The sequence below is a fragment of the Jaculus jaculus genome, chromosome 2, assembly GCF_020740685.1.
Source record: "Jaculus jaculus isolate mJacJac1 chromosome 2, mJacJac1.mat.Y.cur, whole genome shotgun sequence".
NCBI lineage: Eukaryota > Metazoa > Chordata > Mammalia > Rodentia > Dipodidae > Jaculus > Jaculus jaculus.
The window spans coordinates 153,800,397-153,820,252 of NC_059103.1; the positions used below are offsets into that span (position 1 = coordinate 153,800,397).

The window sequence follows — 19,856 nt, forward strand, 5'->3', positions numbered from 1 at the left end:
TTGTATACAACAATTTTAGTGTTTTCTTTCAAGCTTAAAAACCAAAGCTTGTTATGAAGCTGTTCTCTGTAGTCCTTAGAAAATAAGGTATTGTTATGTGCTAACCCAGGAAAAATGCTAGAAAAGCCTCCCCCTCTCATTCCTCATAAATAAGCAACTGAAAAAAGGGCCTATGGGCTGAAAATGTAGGTCAGCGATAGAGAACTTGCTAACTTGCATCACTTGCACAAAGTCTAGAGTATAATAAACATAGAAAAGAGGAAAAAGGAGCAATGGGTCATGGAGAACAGAGCAAGAGGGAGAAAGGGAAAGGAATCTGAAAGAACGCAGCAAGCCACAGGCTTCCAGGAGAGGGTGTCTTCTTGAAAAACAATGCAGACAAACTACCAGGTGGACACTCCTGTAATTCCAACACTTGAGAGGTGGAGGCAGGTGATTCAGAAGTTCAAGGTCCTCCTATACTACCATATAATGAGTTCAAGACAACCTGGTCTATATGAAGGAGAAACTAAAGGTCATTTCCTTTCACAGGAACACTTTCTACTATTGCCACCACTGGAGACATCAGACTATAGTTGCTGAATATTTTGGTGATTCACTGTCCACAGTGACTATCAAGAATTCCAAACCATCCCCATAACTAGAAATTCTTCAGTTGCTTCCCTGATCCTGAGGCTTCCAGCTCTTTGAAATGAATAGTTACTGGTTTTCAAGCTCTCTGTCAAAGGAGGACCACTGTGGGAACATGTAGCCTCTAACTCCATTCAAGTAGTTTCCATCCTTAGAGAGCCTAACACAATATTTGATAATAAACATTAAGTATGAAATTCAAATATAAATTTGTTATATTTTATTTATTTCTCTTTCCAGTTTGTCATATGTGTTGGTCCCTTTTAAACATCATCTCCTGCACATAGAATTGAGAGTCTACGTGATTCTTTACTTCCTTTGCATCAGTTAATGTTTCTGTTAAGTGACACTAACAGTCCTTCCTAGCAATGGTTACCTCTGGACATCACAATGTGATCAGACACCTGAGCCGATGTTGACTGTAACCTATCCAAATCATCCCCATCGTAGATGTTTGTTAGATTACTATGATACTCCTTCAAGTGAGCAACATTTTTCTTGACCATTTGAGATTATGTACACATTCCTCAAAAGATATGTGATAGTTTTTAAAATGAGGTAGACAAGGACCTCTGGTATGGATATAATAGAGCAGGCCTGTGTTGTTTGCTTGGAATGCAGTTCCCAGATCTGTTACACATGCTTTATAGTAACAGAAGTGGAAAAGTTCCTCAGAAGCCAGCTCAACGCATACTTTTCATCCATACTCACATAGATGTTGTCAAGGGCAAAAGCTGTGCTGTGTGAAATTACCTGCTATTTATGGTGTTCCTGGTCATAGGAGGGAAGTGTACTTCAGATAGTGCTCTTACCTGCTATGCTGGTGACAGGACGTACCACCAGAGATGGCATGATCACCCAAGGGTCTCATATTTTATTTGTAGGATTTTTATCTCACTGATTTGTATGCCCTTTATTTTGGAAATATGTAGAATTTGCATCCAGCTTAAAAGTTTATTTTATGAGTATTGATTATAGATAGATGATAGATAGATAGATAGATAGATAGATAGATAGATAGATGGTGTGTGTTCAACATTATTTTGCTTATTTTTATTTTTCTTATTTTTTATAATTAACAACTTCCATGATTGTAAACAATATCCCATGGTAATTCCCTCTGTCCCCCTACTTTTCCCTTTGAAACTCCACTCTCCATCATATCTCCTCTGCCTCTCAATCAGTCTCTCCTTTATTTTGATGTCATCATCTTTTCCTCCTATTATGATGGTCTTGTGTAAGTAGCGTCAGGTACTGTGAGGTAATGGGTATCCAGGCCATCTTGTGTCTGGAGGAGCATGTTGTAAAGAGTCCTACCCTTCCTTTTGCTCTTACATTCTTTCCACCAGCTCTGCCTCAATGGACCTTGAGCCTTGGAAGGTGTGATAAAGATATTGCAGTGCTGAGCACTCGTCTGTCACTTCTTCTCAGCACCATGATGCCTTCTGAGTCATCCCCAGGTCACTGCCATCTTCAAAGAGAAGCTTCTTTAACCAAAAGTGAGACTGGCATTAATATATGGGTATGAACATTAAGGGAAGTGCTTACTGGGAAGTTTGGTGACCATAGTATATACATTTAGCCAGACAGCAGTAGATGTTACACCCCCAGGGCTCATGACTAAACCCCTGTAGTAGGTTTTCAATATCAAGGATGTATTCCCTCCCATGGAGTGGGCCTCCAGTCAAATTAGAGGGCAGTTGGTTCCCCCAAGCAGATGTGCTGTTATCGTACCCATTGGCTCATTTGGCCTGTATGGCCAAATATAAGGCTTGCACTATCTACTGTGGAGTATCTTCACTGGTGATTTCTCTCTCTCTTCCATTGAGCTGCATGCAGTGTGGCTTTTTCCAGCTTTCTGTCAAGTGGTCTACACGGAGGAGGTTTTCAGCTCACTTCCAGCAGGATTTCTCAGTGATCTTGCTGCCCAAGTATGTATAGTCTTCAGCAATAGGGCCTTACCATCTCTTCCTGGTGGGAAACCAAGGCCCTTGGCCATGGCTTGTAATGATTTGGCAGTGTGGTGGTTTGAATAGATGGCCCCCAATATATTCAGTTTTGTTTTTTTTTAAATTTGTTTGTAGTTTGCACCTGCAGCCACCTGGCTGGAGGCAGTGTCACTAGGTGAATCTTAATGTGTGATGGTACATTTCAGATTTCAATCTAAAGGAATACAAAGTGTGGCTAGCTGGAATTCCTGAAGTGTGTTGTGCTGTGTGGCTTTTGGCTTTTTGCTTGTGCTTCTCTCTCTCTCTCTGCTTGGTCCTGCGAAGGTAGGCCAACTTCTTCTGTCATTTATGGAACTTCCCCTGGATCTGTAGGCTTCAATAAATATCCCTTCTTCCATAAGTGGCTGGTCTGGAAGTTCATCTCAGTGAACCTGAAACTGTCTGCTATAGGGAGCATCAGGGACCTCTCTGGCCAAAAACTCACTGGAAGGTATCCAATCCCTGGCACTGAAATTTTTCTGGTAACAATCTATGGCTCCTGTGTATTCCATTGTCCAAAAAAGACAGACTTAATGGGATGATATTGTGTATATGTTCATACAGGAATAGATTAATAGGGGTGAAAAGGCCTAAGTGAGGTCAGGGGATGAGATTGAGTAAAGGAAAGATGGAGGAAGGCTGATCAAAATCTAAAAGGAGCTAAATAAATAAATCATATATAAATCAATCATATGACTATGATATAATTTAATTTGGTATGTCAATATTTCCAAAAGGAATTTAATGCAACTTATTTTTAAGCACTGGATCTTTTCAGAAGATGAGAAAAAGAGAAATAAAGGAAATTTGTAGAGACTTGTCTGGAGAAGCAACTATGAGTTACAATGAATATATTAATATTTATATAGTCTGAAAGTTTAAATTGAAAGCTTCATATTAAATCAGAGTTGGTTAACACAGGAATTACTTTCAAACAGAAGTCTAGAAAAATTACTTTTATTATTAGTAATGTATATGATTTTAAACAAATGGTTACTATAGTTTGGCCTTAAATATAAACAAATATATGAAGGCTGACTTCTGTTTTGGTCATGAAACATGGGGAAAAAAGCCAGTATAACTTAAGAATTGCACTGATGTATCTGAGCCGTCTATGGAAAGAGACCATAAACCACTCTGCTGTAGACATGTCACATTCATTCTACTTTTAGGAGGCACAGAGACAGTGAAAATGACTGCTGGCCCTCTCCCTGAGAACCCATGCTGACAGCACATGTGATGGTTTGGAGTATCCTGGATGCCATTCTCAACATAGTCCTGGTGGCTGGACTGGTCCTTGTGAGGGGAGTTAAGGTGACTTTCTATTTTTGTCTATAAATCTTTCAAATTGTCTTTTAAAAACGTGTGCCTTTGGGCTGGCGAGATAGCTTAGCAGTTAAGCACTTGCCTGTGAAGCCTAAGGAAACTGGTTCGAGGCTCAATTCTCCAGGACCCACGTTAGCCAGATGCACAAGGGGGCGCACGCGTCTGGAGTTCGTTTGCAGAGGCTGGAGGCCCTAGTGTGCCCATTCTCTCCCTCTCCCTCTCTCTCTCTCTCTCTCTCTCTCTCTCTCTCTCTCTCTCTCTCTCTCTCCTTCTTTCTCTCTCTCTGTCACTGTCAAATAAATAAATTAAAAAAAAAAAACATCTGCCTTTTAGGGACAGAGGAGGTAGCTCAGTGGGTAAAGATCTTGCTTAGCAGGCATGAGAACCTAAGTTTGGACCCCTAAAACCCATTTAAAAGCTGGTTATGGCAGTACCCACTTGTGATCAGTGCTAGACGGATTTTCTGGCCTTGTTGACTAACTTATCTAGCTGTTTTCAGTGAGCTCTGAGTTCAAGGAGAGAGCCTATTCAAAATATAAGGTGGAAGGCAATTGAAGGAGATACCAGACAGTGACCTCAGGCCTACACACACCCCTTCATACACACATGGACACACATACATACCTTTACACCACACACATACACACCAAAAAGCAATAACAATGGTAAAGTAAATACAATTAAAATTAGTTAATACGTTAAATAATAATAATAATGGAAATCATTCCTGTTGATGAGTGCTGGGTTTATTAGCACATTGTGTTTGTACTGAAGAGCACTGGCAGCTTTTTCATCAAAGCTCTTCTCTTTAAGCTGGAATGTGTCTTCAACAGGTTCTGCTCCACTGATTTCTTTCCATATAGCTTATGTGCTTTCCACAGGAGCACTGTGGCATAGACAAAGTGTCTTATTTTATTCTTGGCCAGGAGATCTTCCCAGGCTTTGGCATGTTTGAAATCGAATCTGTTCTTCAAGGTTCCAAAGTGTTATTTTTCAGGTAACGCAGCTCTGAAGACCACAGTCAGAAGCAGTCATTTCTTTCTCAGGAATGCGGTCACAATGCATCCAGGGGCTGGGTTAGCTTCTGCATCCCGTGCTGCTGTGTCCTCGCTGTCTGAAGCGTCCCCTCTAGAACAGTGTGACGTCTGATCTTGTTTGGAAAAAAACATAAAAGGTTGGCTAATTAAGAAATTTTGAGATTAACATATGCAATCTCAGTAGTTGCTAAAGTGAATACTAAAAAAGTTTAGTTATTTGCTTTTGAGGTGTTTCTATTTTCTTTTTCTTTTTCTCAGGGTGAAAAGAAATTGACAACAATTATGTCGTCATGTCCTCCTGCCTCTTCCCACTTCTTATCTTCTGCTGTCCATTGTATTTGCTCATGATATTGGGCCAACCTCAATACTTACTTACATTCTGTCTTTGACTACCTCAAGATGCTTGTTGCTCTCTGGGTCTTCCTCCTTCCGTCCATTGCTTCCTTTCTTTCCAAGCTTTTGTGTTTATATCCAATGGCTTAGAAGCTAGCAGAGGTAATTACTTTATCTAACATTGAACCATAGAAACTTAGCTTAGCATATAGAAAATATGGCTTAGCATATAATGAGTGGTGAAACCACATTTTGATGGATGGATGGGCTGAATGATAGAGAATAAACTAGTGAACAACTGGCAATGCCTACGTCTGATCCAGTGGCTTTGGAAAGAAGAACATCTAGTATTTTTCCCATAGACTTATAATAGCTAAGACATTTGGATAGAAGCTGGAGGCACCATGATAATGCTGACTCAGGAAATCAGTAGGGAGCAGTGTGCCCATAACCTCTTAGTAGGGAGAGTCTTCTTTAATTTCTTTTACTTGTTATGAGTAAAGTTTATGGGTTATTATGAACCATTGCAAAAACAAGAACAGTATATCTGGCATTATTAGTCATCTAAGAAACTTTTTTTCTGTTGTTCAACTACCTCTGGTGCATCTATGGAATAAGGTTAGGATCTCAAGATAATCAAAATTGTAGTTGTTTACTATGTTTTGCAAGCATGATTTGGAACTAATTATCTAATTTTTCTAGCTCAAAAATTGGTAGTTTCAGGGACTAGTTTGACAGGTCCGTGGATAAAGCACATGACATGCAAGTGTGAGGATCTCAGGTGATGCTGGGGCAAGTTGGCCCACTAATCTAACTGTGTCAGCACACTCGTGGTTGAAATGAGAGATTCTGTCTCAGTAAATAAAGTGAAGGGAGATACAGACAGACAGCTGACATTAGCCTATGGCCTCTACACACACAGGTACACATAAGCATAGGCACTGACACACACATGTCCAAACACATGGGACCATGCATACAGATACACATGTGTGCCTCATACATGCAGACATGAAAAAAAAATCATCATTTACACACTCGGTAAAACTGAGAATAGTAAATAATGTATATGTTATGAAGAGTTAATGCCCCTTTGTTTGAGTGTACGTAGAATGTGTGGTGCGTATATGCACTGAGTATGCTTCTGTGTGTGCTGATGCTGTGCCCCATGCACAGACTTGTGAGAGCCAAATATCAGGACTCTTCCTCTTTTCCTGCTCTTCGTATATTGCTTCCTTGAGATATTTAGGACTTTCTCTCTCAATCCAAAGCTGCCTCTTCCTTCCTTCCTTTCTGTCTTTCTTCCTTTATTTTTCTTTCTTTGTTTGTTTCTTTCTCTCTTTCGTTTTTTTTTCTTTTTGTCAGATTGGATGATAAGTGATAACTAGAGATCCTTCAGCCTCTGCTTCCAGCAGGACTGGGGGTACATGCTGTGGCCCTATTGGCTCTTATTTGGGTGCTGAAGTTTGTAATCCTGCCAGCTCAGACCCTCATGCTTGCAAGAGAAGCACTATTACCCACTGAGCCATTTCCCCACCCTCTAAAGCCTTTGCTGTATATTGTTTTGTTATGCATTCTGAGAATGTGCATATGTACATATATAAAGACATTTCCTTAAGGTTGAGAATTTGGGAATGCAGAAATAATGGCTGGGCTTTGCATTTGGTGCAAAAACAATACTTTGCACAATTCTATGCTAGATACTACTTTAGCTGTTGAAGTAGAATCATTGTCAGGGATTCTTAATCATTGTTTCCCCACTTCTTGCATTTGTAATCTAAGGCGAACCAATACCAGTACCCTGCCTGTTCATTCTCTGTCTCCTAGTAAATACCAAAAGTTAAAAGAATGAGCAGTAGTCCTCAGTACTCTGGGTTTATGTGACATCAACACTCTGTGACAGGATTCTAGCTTATTGACCTCTCTAAATGTGACCATTTCCTGATTGTATTCACCAGATTTTAATCTGGAGGATTTGTTGATTATCACATGAACTAATGGATATACATGGTTGTTTGGGATTGGTTCACTGTTCTCATGTCAGTTTTCTTCTAAGGGCTCCTGAGCCAGCTTCATAAAATATATGTGACTGAACCTGTTATTGCCTTTTCCACCTTCTCACTGTGGATGAAAATAGTTCCATATTATTATATTTTCCTCTGTTGTCATCTCATGGATGGACCTCATATTTTGCTGATAAGTGCCTTGATATCTGATCCTAACTACTCCAATTTAAGTATAGATTCAGCCTTGATACTCTTATTTTTTTCTCCATTTACATAGTTATAGCTAATTTGCTTTATCCTTGTTACTGTGACTGATGTTTTTATTTCTCTATGAAATACATATAGTTCTTCATAAGAATGTAAATAAGCAGAAAGCATACATTGACCAACTTTCAGGTACTGAATCAAATATCTGTGATAATTAACTTGTAAGGAAGAAAGATTTTTTTTTTCTTAGTTTGGAAATTTCAGATGAATTGACATGTGGGAGTGATTTGAGGTAGTCAGTGAGGAAGCACATCATGGCAACTCATGGCAGAACAAACTGCTGAAACCATGTCCAAGAAGCAAAAGAATCATTGGAAAACTATTACATACCAAATTAATGCATACATATAACATCTGATATAAAATACTGAGCTATCACATGGCATTAATATTTTCCAGACAACTTTTAAATCAAGTTTAGTTGTTTGGGGCTTTCCAACAGTGTTTATAAAACATTTTATGTTGGCTTTATTATTTCATAATAAAAAATTTTAAAAGCAAGTTATTACAACTGTATCAGACTGACTTTATTATAAAAATAAAGACAGCTCAAGTTAATCATCATGTTTGTTAGAAACACTAGTATTTTAGTCCCAAGCTGGTAGTCATAGGCCTTAAGCAAACTCTCCTCATGTTATATTTTGTAATATAACTGGAAATATACTATTGAATATAAGATCTAAAAATAAAACACGAAGGTGAATAAAAAAAAAACCCTTTATTTTCCTGACTTCACAACATTGTTTTGTTAGCTATAAGAAAATGAAGGCATACAATCACTTTATCTTATATACAGAATAGAAAGTCAATATATATCACATGTGGAGGCTCCTGAACTGACTTTTTAACTAAATATTTGGATCATAATAAACACATTTCAAATACTTGAAAATTAAATTGTTATAATGTGTTGTCTTGTAAAAATAAGAATTATGTTGTGCAGAAGTGTTACAGACTAGAATTATTGGCACTATGAATATAGTGATAGTTGTTCAATTCTCATTCTTACAACAACAAAGTAAATGCAGGCTAACTTTATTTCATCCTTCAAGATTAAATACAGTGATTTTTAAACTGCATCAGCTAATTTCTTGTTCTGAATCTTAGCAGCTCCAATGCAATTATTTTTAATGATCTGATACATTAAATGTTACACATCTTAGGAGAGGCAAGACAGAATGTACCCACTCCCCTGTTTTTCTGGGATTTTTTTTTTTTTTTTGGATTATCTCAAAATGTCATATAAAGTAAATCAGGTTATTTTAGGACCTCCTCTATCCTAAATCCCATAAAGAAATTGTGCCAACAGAGAAAAGAACTATACTGGTAAGTATTTTCCATCAAACTCTCCTTTTGTTTGCAGAAGGATAGTGATGCAGCTTAAATTTCATCTGATTAACTAAGATTTGGAAGAGTAATATCAGAAGGAAATTGCTGCATATTATACTTTATTAAACATTTCCAAAATAAAACTTATTATTAATTTTAATGTTATGTAACTAAAATGTAATTTCATATCCTTAAAGACTTTTGAAAAATCTTAATGAAATAATGCTTGAAAAGTCGTTACCCATAAAATGCTGTAATAACACAAAAACATTACTAGTAGTAGTAGTAGTGTGTGGAATTGAATACAACTGAACTGTTAAAATGATTTCATAAGTTTTATAACAGGAAATCATATTGCAGATAGAGCCATATTGAAAAATATTAAAAGGTAGTTACATCATAAGGGGGCTGCCTCATGGATAGTTCATGTCATCACCCAAATGTGTTGATTATCATTACAGAAGGTCTGGTATAAAAGCAAACTTGGTCCTTTCTTATATCTTGTATTTGATATCTCTCTCTCTGTCTCTCTCTCTCTCTGTCTCTCTCTCTTTCTCTCTCCTCTCACCCCTCTCCCCTATGTATGTGAATTTATCATGATAGAAGAAGAATCTTGCCACGCAAGCCTCCTTGATTGATTCTGGACTTCTCTGACTCTAATATTTAAATAAATGAATCTCTGCTTTATAGAAATAACCCCCTGTAAGGCATTTTCTTACAGCAATGCAAAACAGACTAAGATAACAATCAAAGTATGAATATCTGACATAGGTGAATACAACTACAATTCAAGCACTTGTGATAAACGTAGACAGAAATATTAGAAGTTTTCTTGTTCTAGGAATTTAATCTGGAGCCTTATATATATGTTATGCCAGTGTTGTACCACTGAGCTTTATCTCCAGTACTTACGAAAATAATACATATAGAAACAAAGCATCATGAACTGGAGTCTAATTATATTTTAAGTAGATGATCTAAACCATTATTATTATTATTTATTTTGTTTATTTTGTTTTTCGAGGTAGGGGTTTCCAGGCTGACCTGGAATTTACTATGTAGTCTCAGGGTGGCCTCAAACTCACAGTGATCCCCCTACCTCTGCCTCCTTAGTACTGGGATTAAAGGCATGTACTGGGCTCTGAAAGGCCAAGGCATGAGACCTAGTGGAACTTCCTGAGCCTAGCTAAAGTTTGGCAACCTGTCTCTGGCCAGCTAGAACTCAGCAAGACGCCAAATGGCTTCTGGCCTGCCACCTCAGCATGGAAATTGTAATTACCATTTCAATAGTTAAAGTTTACTATTGGCCCTTACCTCTCCCCTCATCCTAAAATCCCCGCCTTCATCCCCAACATGATATAGGCAACTGCTCAAAGTAATGAAGCGAGTTTTTTCTGCAAGTTCCTACATCAAAAAGACTCCCGACTCAGTGTGGTTTTTCTCCAGTGGCCAGGAGAGGTCTGGGTCGTCCAACGCTCATCATCCCCTCAACCCCTAGGGAGGAACCAACAGGACTGGTCCTTCCCTCGGCACTACCTACCTGCCTGGAAAGGAGCCCGACAGACATGCACCACCGTGCCCAGTTTATTAAATATTTGTAATGGACTGTCTTAAAGAAAGCCTCAGGAATCATATTTTATCTAGCGTTTATAAGTGCTAAAACTTAATCCCCAAAAGGTAAAATACACAAAGCTTTATATCTTATGAAAAATCTAAATACCTGTAGATTCTCTGAGTCCTTGTTCATTTTTACCACACATTTATGTACATACAAAAACACCTACATATGCATATTCATTATATATTCAAAGTAAAACTGACCCAAGAGACACAGATTTGAAATGCAGGGTTTCAGATATAAGTGAATCAACTTTTTAGAGATTTGTGACTATTTGAAAAAAGTTGTAGATTAATATGTAGCCTAGAAATATCAAAAATTATGAGAAAGTAAATTAAGCTGTGACTGCATAAAATGTATAGAGGGACTAGGCTATTTTTTTCACTTATTAGCATAAAATAGATACAAATACATTATTATATAAAATTTATCAAGAGTTGGTAAAAATATAAGCTCCTTAGGAAACCACTAATAAACCAATAAAATGCAAACAAGTGTAAGAAAATGTACTTTTAAAAATTAACTTAGTCCTTACTGTAATAATTTTATTGTCATACTCTCCTGGTCTCACTATGAACTCTACTGTTTCTACTTTCACTTTATAATTGCACTTGTACCTGATGCCCTCCACCTGACCGACTTGGCCCACCACACTGTGCTGAAATTCAAATATTTGTGGTTCATATATTTATTATATAAATGTTATATTATACTATTACATTATATTCATGAAATATAAAAATGTGTTGATATGATATGCTATTGGTGTGGTAGTTTGAATCAGATATCTCCCAAATCTCACATTTTATTTATTATTTATATTTTGGAAATGGCTCCTGAGTGATATGTTTTGAATGCTTGATCCCCAGCTTGTGGTAATTTGGGAGGTGGAGATTTGGGCAGAAAGTTATTTTGCTAGGGGGTGGGTATAGGGGATCTATAGCCAACACCCACTTTCCAGAGCTAGGGTCACTGTTTGCTATTTTCCATCTAGTGTGGCAGAGGGGGTCTATTCTCTGTAGTGCCATTTGTATCCTGTCATTGTTAAGCTTTCCCTTGAGAATATAAGCAAAACTAAGCCATCTTGTCTCATCAGCAGATTTTGGTTGGGTGTTTCATTCCAGAAATTAGAAAGCATCTAAAAACCAAAATTAGTATCAGATGAAATGGGTTATTGCTGGTAGATATCTGACTATGTGGATTTTAAACTTTTAGTACTGATTTGCATGAGGAACTTGGAAGGAATGGAAAGTTTAGAATATGTGAAGCCCTGTAATACTCTGAACACAGCTTGATGGACCATCCTGGTGAGAGATGAAAGGCCAAATGATGAAAGAACTATGGACTGTGAGGCTTTACTTATGAGGAGTAGAGAACTATGGAAGAACTGGGCAATTTGTGTCCTTAGAACTTAAGTAAATTTGGAAAGTAATGATGAAACATACAGCAGAAGAACATGGAACATAAAGAAATGAAAATCTGGGTCAAAGACTGAAGCCCAGGTCAGCTCCAATTGTTTGAGAGATTACCACCACTGAGATGGTGCCAGCTATTCTGCAGTAGGGTAGTAGGTGAAAGCTAACCCTTTTTAAAAGAAGGGACATGAAAGAAGAATGATAACATAGTTTCCTTGCTCTTTAAAGTCAGTTTTATTCCTACCAGGATTAATGAATTTGGTAGTCCATCTTTGTTGCAGTTGCTTTCTTGTTGCCTAGTAAAACACCTGACCAGAAGCAGCTTATGGGAGGAAAGGTTTATTTCAGCCTTAAAGAATCCAGTAGAAGCTTCATCATGGTAGAACAAGCTGGCTCACTCTAGTATGCATTGATAACAGAGAGACAATAGCCAGCACCAATAAGCATAAACAGCCAGGGCTCAAACTGGCTCAGAACAAACCTTAAGACTATACTAAAAGACTGGCTCCCAATGAAAGCTCATCCAGCAGGCTTCTAGAGATTTAAATTTTAATCTTAATATAAAATATCTTAGGTTTTGGTAGACATACATTCAAATTCAAACATTAAAACTTAGTCCTATGAAAATATTGTAACTGCAGTAGAGAGATGATCACAGGATTTAAAATGTCTTTTTGTTGTTGTTGTTTTGTTTTTTATGGGATTTTTTTTTTATTAATTAGTTTTGTACTCAGTGAATAGTCAAAGTTGGTACCATTGTTAGGCTCATCCATGTCTTACCCCCTCCCCCTGGCCCCTCGTTGTTGAGGTATATGCATTGTGGAGTTAGCCCACAGTTATGGGGAGGAGAAATGTCTCTGGGTATCATGACCTAAAATGTGGCTCTGACATTCTTTCTTCCCCCTCTTCCACAAAATATCCTACCAAATCATATATCCAGAGACCCAGAGGCCCCCAACACTTCATCACCAAACAGACCAAAAATAAACCCAACATGTTTTTTTTTTTTTTTTTAAATTTTTTAAACATGACCAGTAGATGACATAACATGGGGTTATTGTAATCTCTGTGTGGAGACCCTGGAAGGCCATGTTATTAGGAAACCCACATTGCAGTGGATACCCCTGAATTTTGGACTGTGTAAAGTCGGCCAACAAGTGCTACTGGCTCAAAATGGAGATATTTCTGGGCTGAGGGAAAGCTCGCTAGAGGGGTTGAAATGGAATCCCTAGGAATTTGTCAAAGGTCCTCTGTGCCAGACATAGCACTATAGGTTTTGATATTTTCCCTGCTTGCCTTTGGTCTTGCCACTGCTTCTTTTCATGCCTTCTTTGTCAGTAAGAATGTTTACTTTGTGCCACTATGTGTATTTAACTTGTGTTTTGATTTTACGGCTTCACAGTTAAGACATTTTGGACTTTGGGGATATCGGAACAGTGAAGGGACTGGTAAAATCTGTGGGGAATTTAAATGCTGACTGAATGTAATTTTACATCTTGAGATGGTCATGAGTTTGGGGAAGCTTTGGTGATATGTGGCTGTTTGAATCAGACGTTGCCTATAAAATCATGTGTTTTGAATGTTTTGTCCTTAGCTGGTAGCAATTGGGGTGGTAGAAGTTTGCTATAGATAATGTTTTTCCAGGGCTGAGCTTAGGGCTGTTATATCCAGCTCCTCCTTGCCAGCACTTAGCTCATTCTTTTGCTGAAGTTTTCTAAGATGTTTTATAATAGGATATGATGTTTAGACTACGCTCTGCCATTATTTTTATGCCAATATTAAGCTTGTTCCTGAGTATGTAAACTAAAATATTCCTTCTCTTCCCATAAGATGTTTTGGTCATGTATTTTCTCCCAGAAACACAAAGGTAATTACAATAATAAGTAAGGTTTTTGATCCAGTAATTATTTTAAATTTATGGAAATCAATATTATAAATAAATGTTGTGACTGCTTGAATAAAAAAATCCAGTATTATGTGGGACTCAAATATATATTCATTCTTTCCATTAATTTTTTTTGGGGGTGGCTGTTTTTCTCTGGTTATCAACTGCACTAAAACATCTATAGCCATGCATTCTTCATTTACATTAAATATAAAACTGATGATTTGTCAATAACAAACTCTAATAATTGATAAAAATGGTGTTATCTTTTAAGAAGATATGTATTTGTTTATTAAATAGAGAAAGCTAAGATGAAATAAAAAGAAACTGGCCTGGAAACATTACAAAAAACACTTATGAGATTAATACATATGCACAGTTGCTTTTGAGCATAAACTATGGAAAAAGTATAAGAAAAATCTTGAAATATGACAGAGTTTTTTTTAATAATTATGATTGTATGAGTTTCTCACAAAGCAGTACTCAAGAATCTTTGGAAAATGAGCCAACTCAAGTCTGAGAAAAGAGTAAAGTAGAATCTCTTATTATATCCAACATAAAAAAGACATCACTTCTGATGGGACAGAAAGCGAACGACAGAGAGGAAGAAAGATGGAAAGAAGGGATAACAGAATGATAGACAAGAGGGGGGAAAGGAACTAGGATAGAAGTAAGGGAGACAAGGGGAAAGATGATGAAAGGGAGGAAATAAAAATATACAACATGAATTTGAAAGGTGTAAGAGCCAATCCATGTCAACAAAGTTAACAACATGTGAGAAAGCCAACATCCCACATTATGTTTGAAAACAATATTTTTGAGCCACTTGCATTTTTATACTCCATATGAATAAAGATACTGTGGCAGTTTGTTCAAGATCATATTTCTAAAGATATTTGTATATTGAAATGATTTGATAAAGAGAGATAACTTCTGCCTTCTGGGTAAACCAGGTAATTTTTTACCATGTTTTTTAAAAAGGTATTATGTTGCTTTCTGTGAAAGTTGGACATGGTTGTAAGCAGCTCCTTTATAAATTTTTTACTCTTTTTAAAATGCATTGCAGTAGAACATAATATAATCTGCATATATTTGAAGTTTAACAGTAGATAAAATTTGACATATCTTATACCTTAAAGTCATATATGACCATCATGATATAGATCATGACCATATGCATTATCCTACAAAAATTACATCTTACCACTGGGTATATCCTTCCTTTCCCACCTCCTTTGTGCTGTCCTTTCTTAGGTTAAACTGTCTTTCTTTCAGATTTTGATATTCTAACAACTTGTAAGAATGAAATCATTCAGTGTGCACTTATTTTTATTTGATTTTATGTTTGCATGTCTTTCATTTTCATCTTTTTTGAAATAAGGTCTTATGTAACCTTTCCACTCCTGATTACTCTGCCTCTACACCCCAAGAACTGCAATTGCAAGTGTTCTCTATCATGCCTGTCAATATCTGGCTCCCCTTTTTTTTGCTAACAATAATTATTTTGAACCTTAAATGATTGTTTCATATGTTAACTATTTATACTGCTGAATAGTTTCCATTGAAAAGATACCAGAAGAATCATGTGTCAGATTGTTGAAAGACATTGGGATCATTTTAAAGAGAGTTGTGATTAATATTCATAAGGAGTTCTTTTTGTGAATATGTATATTTTCATTCATAATGAGCAAATACCTAGTGGAACTGTATAATATTGCCAGTACAAATTTAGCCTTTCAAAAATTAATTTTTAAAAATATTTCACAGGACTACACATGATAAATCCCTTTAAATATTCAAAAGGTAAAGAGAGATTAAGATGCTATATAAGAAATCTCAAAAACAGTGACAACTTCATAAAAACCAATATTTAGACTTTGAAGGCTTCCATTCTAGGCCCTTCTGGCTTTCAAGGTTTCCAATAAGAAATCTGAGGTAATTTTGTTGGATGCCTTTGTATGCAGTGAGTTGTTTCTCTCTTGATGCTTTTATCACTCTCTCTTTGTTTTCTCTGTGGAGAGTTTTAACAATGATGTGTTTTGGAGAGTTTATTCTTTGAGTCTGTCATTTGGTATTCTGTGGTTCTTGTGTCTGGATGGGCCTCTCTTTGGAGAGATTAGGGAACTTTTATTCAATTATTTTGATGCATGTGTTCTATTTGCCTCTGGCCTGGATTTCTTCTCCTTCTGGTATGACCATGATCTGGATGTTTAGTTGGTTTTGGGAATGCTGCAGTTCCCTCATATTCTGTTCATATGATTTTTTTTTTTCACAAAAGTACAAAATTTAAGGAAGCACACTTAAAGTGTCCCCTTATGACAAGAATTATATCAAAAAACTGAAAACAACTCATGTGTCCATCATTAGGTGAAGGGATAACAAAGGTGTGGTATATTAACCCAATGGAATTTTATTCAGTGGTAAGAAAAAAATGATAAAATGAAATTTGTAGAAAAATAGACAGACTTGGAACAGATCATACTCAACAAACTCTCATAATCACAGAAAGACAAATGCCTTATGGTTTCATTAATCTTTACCCCTCATCTGGACCTACTCAAGTTGCTAATATATCTGATAGGCAACTCAAGACCCAGACAATTGCGATGTAAGGGTTTGAGGAGAGGGGAAGGTGGGGAAACAACACAAAACCAACCCAAAATGACCTGGTAACATAGAAATATTTATCCTAGAAGATGCACTAAAAGATTGAAATTGAACCCTCAATAAGAGTAAGGGGGGAGCACTTGAAAAGAAGGACCCAGTAGAGAGTGGATGAAGCCTAAAATTAATGTTTTCTTTTTCTTTTTTCTTTTCTTTTTTTTTTTTTTTTTTTTTTTTTTTTTTTTTTTTTGTCTCTGGCCTGTAACTTTCAGTACCAGAAATGGGTGGCTTCCTCAAATGAGCTCTTGATCAGACAGGCAGATGAAGTCTCTAAATAGGACAGGTTTTTGTCAAAGCATTTGATTTCCTGCTTGATGCAAAAGGTAAGACCCTATTTCTGAAGACACTATGTGCTGCCCATACAGAACATAGAGACACCTGGCTGGAATTTGGAAGATAGCCAGTGCCCAGGCAGCCCTTCTAGTGCTGAAAAGAACTACATGAGCTCTGGGGGGAAAGTGGCCAACAATGGTCTGAGAAACCAGAGGTCTAAGCTACTCAGAAGCAAACTCCCTGACAGGATGTACACACCAGGGTGACAGTGGCACACAGCCTTGATAGGTAACTGATAGCTTTCAGATTGGATAAGAGATCTGCTAAGTGTAGAGGAAACCATATCTGGAATTGGGAACCTGATCAGAATCCTATGGAGAAAAAGATTATGCTCTCCATTGTCACACCTTCACTAGTCTTTGGCTAAAACAAGGAATGAATAATCAAATTCTCCCTTAATTAAAAATGCTTATCTCATTAAACCTATGCTGACTTCACCTATTGGAGAATCTATTCTTTTTCAGAAGGTAGGAAGACGAAAGGAGATAAGGTACCCCTTCAGACAATCCACAGATGAATCCACAGAGAAATTGGGGAGAGAAGCAATAGTCCTACTTCCATGGTGAACCTGACAATCAGTGCCAGAGTGGAGACAGATTCTGAGGATACTCAACACTTACCAAAGCAGAGATCCAGAGGCTCCTGAAAACTCATCACTTAAGTAGACTTAAAGCTCACAACAAGGCTCAGGGAATTTTGAGGATGAGTGGGTGGAAAGATTCTAAGAACCACAGGTTGAGACATCATGCCCAGAGCCACCCACCCCCCCCCCACATACCCCTCAAAACATCTGATTGCTGCTCCCGCAACATATGACCCACAAACCCATGAGGAATACGTGCAACGCCACTGTGGAAGGTCCCCAGTGGAATGGGACCACGGACAAGAGAAAAGAGGGTACCACCCATGTTGTATCCATACAACATATGTTGTTAATAATAAAAATACCCACTATTTTGCAGCCTCCCAAATAGTCATGAATCTTTATAATGGTAATGAATGAAGGCTGTGATCCTCAAACAATAGTTGTTAGATAAAGCATAGTAACGTCTCTAAACACAAGAACATACACAATAGTATAGGTTTTTTTGTACTTGTAATGAAAAAGATAGAATTCATGTGGAGAATACAGCATATACTGAGGTTCCCAAGTAATCCAAATTGGACTGATTAACAATGGATAAGCAGAGGGGAAATGATTTCCAAATATGTCCAGCCTGAATCTTATCTATAAGCAAATACTAGTTTGACATATTCTTAAAGAAACATTACTTAAACCCTTCAAAATCTATGATAGAAAAATGATGTATGACAAAACTGTATACAACTGTATACAAAAGTGGTACAAGATTCTCCCAGGTTACAGGAGATAAATGATACATGCCAATCAGGCTGGAGAGATTGCTTAGTGGTTAAGGTGTTTGCATGCAAAGCCTAAGTACCCATGTTCAACTCTCCAGAACCCATATAAACCAGATATACAAGGTAATCCAAGTGCAGATGGTCACACATGCACACAAGATGGCTCATACATCTGGAGTTATATTACCAGTGGCTGGAAGCCCTGATGGCACAATTCTCTCTCTCTCTCTCTGTCTCTCATAAAAGAAGAAATATGCCATCAAATGCAATTGTTGATATTCACTTGAGTTATCAGTGAAAACAAACCTGAAATATCATCTGGTATATTGAAATAAGTTAAAGTTATACACTCTAAAATGAATATCATTTTATTACTGCTAAATATATGTTGTCATAGTTATATGAACTAAAATCCTAAATTATGTGACCCAAATAGCCACAGCTGAATCACAGTAAAGATTGTGTGGATATAACCAGTGTTCCTTTTTAGTGCAATGTTTTCAAATAGAACATAATAGACTTTTTTGTTTTGTTTTGTTTTAGTACTTTCTGCTACCACATATTTATTGCGGGTTAGTTATTAAATTTGATATTTTTAAACACTAATTCCAACATGTGCCAGGAAAACTGATGTGTACAAATATAAATAAAATAAATAATTAAACTTAATCATAAAAAATATATTCAAAGAAAAATTTTAACACAAATATTCTCTTGTCACAGAAACTTTTCAAGTCAAAGAGAATGGCATCCCCAGTACCTGCTCCTGGAAACAACCTTTGTTGGTCTTCTCCTTACCTATCTCCTTTGCCCTACTTCTTCACTGTCATTTATGTATCAACTCCTGATAATTATTAATGTCTTGTCTTTGTTTTATATTGTATTCATGTTTAGACCAATTGACTAAATGACAGAAATAACTTTAAGGGCTGTAAAGATGGTTTAGCAGTTAAAGCACTTGCCTGCAAAGCCTAGGGATCCACGTTTCACTCTGCAGATCCCGTGTAAGCCAGACACACAAAGGTGAGGCAGGGAAAAGGTTGCACATTCCCACTAAGTGGTGCAAGCACTTGGAGTTCCATTGCAGTGGCTGAGGCCCTGACATGCCAATTCATTCCCTCTCTGTCTGTCAATGTTCTGCTATCTCTCTCTTTCACTCTCTCTAAAAATAACATATAAAATAAAATAAAGAAAAAATTACTTTAAGATTTGAATTCAACAAAAATACATGCCATTAAAAATAACATGCTAGTTTAAAAGGTTTTGTCTATATCTCAGGTCAATCCTATAGAGGTAAATGTACTTATAGAATACCTGAGAAATAAATTAAAACTATGTGCAAGCATTTTTACCAGCAGCTCAATGATGAGGTAAGGCATGTGTTAGCCAAGATGGAACATCATGATTAATAATTGATGCCACCATAGTGATGCACAATTCTAATTCCAGACCAGGCATATTGAGGCAAAAAGATCTGAAGTTCCTAGATAATAGAATGTATATATGAATAATAAGCTTTAATTACTAGAAAATGAATTATTTTTATTATTTTAAAAGCAATTGCCACTGAGCAATGTCACTATTTTTTGTTCTAATTTTATGAAAATACCTTTAATTCCCAGTTATTTTAGATATTGACTTTTATTATTATATGAATGTAGAG

General features: G+C 36.8%; 1 pseudogene; it reads right to left on the reverse strand.

Moving 5' to 3' along the window:
• Window positions 1-4,975: 4,975 nt before the first annotated feature.
• The window catches only part of LOC101601903, a 189,405-nt pseudogene continuing 174,524 nt past the window's right edge, over window positions 4,976-19,856 (reverse strand).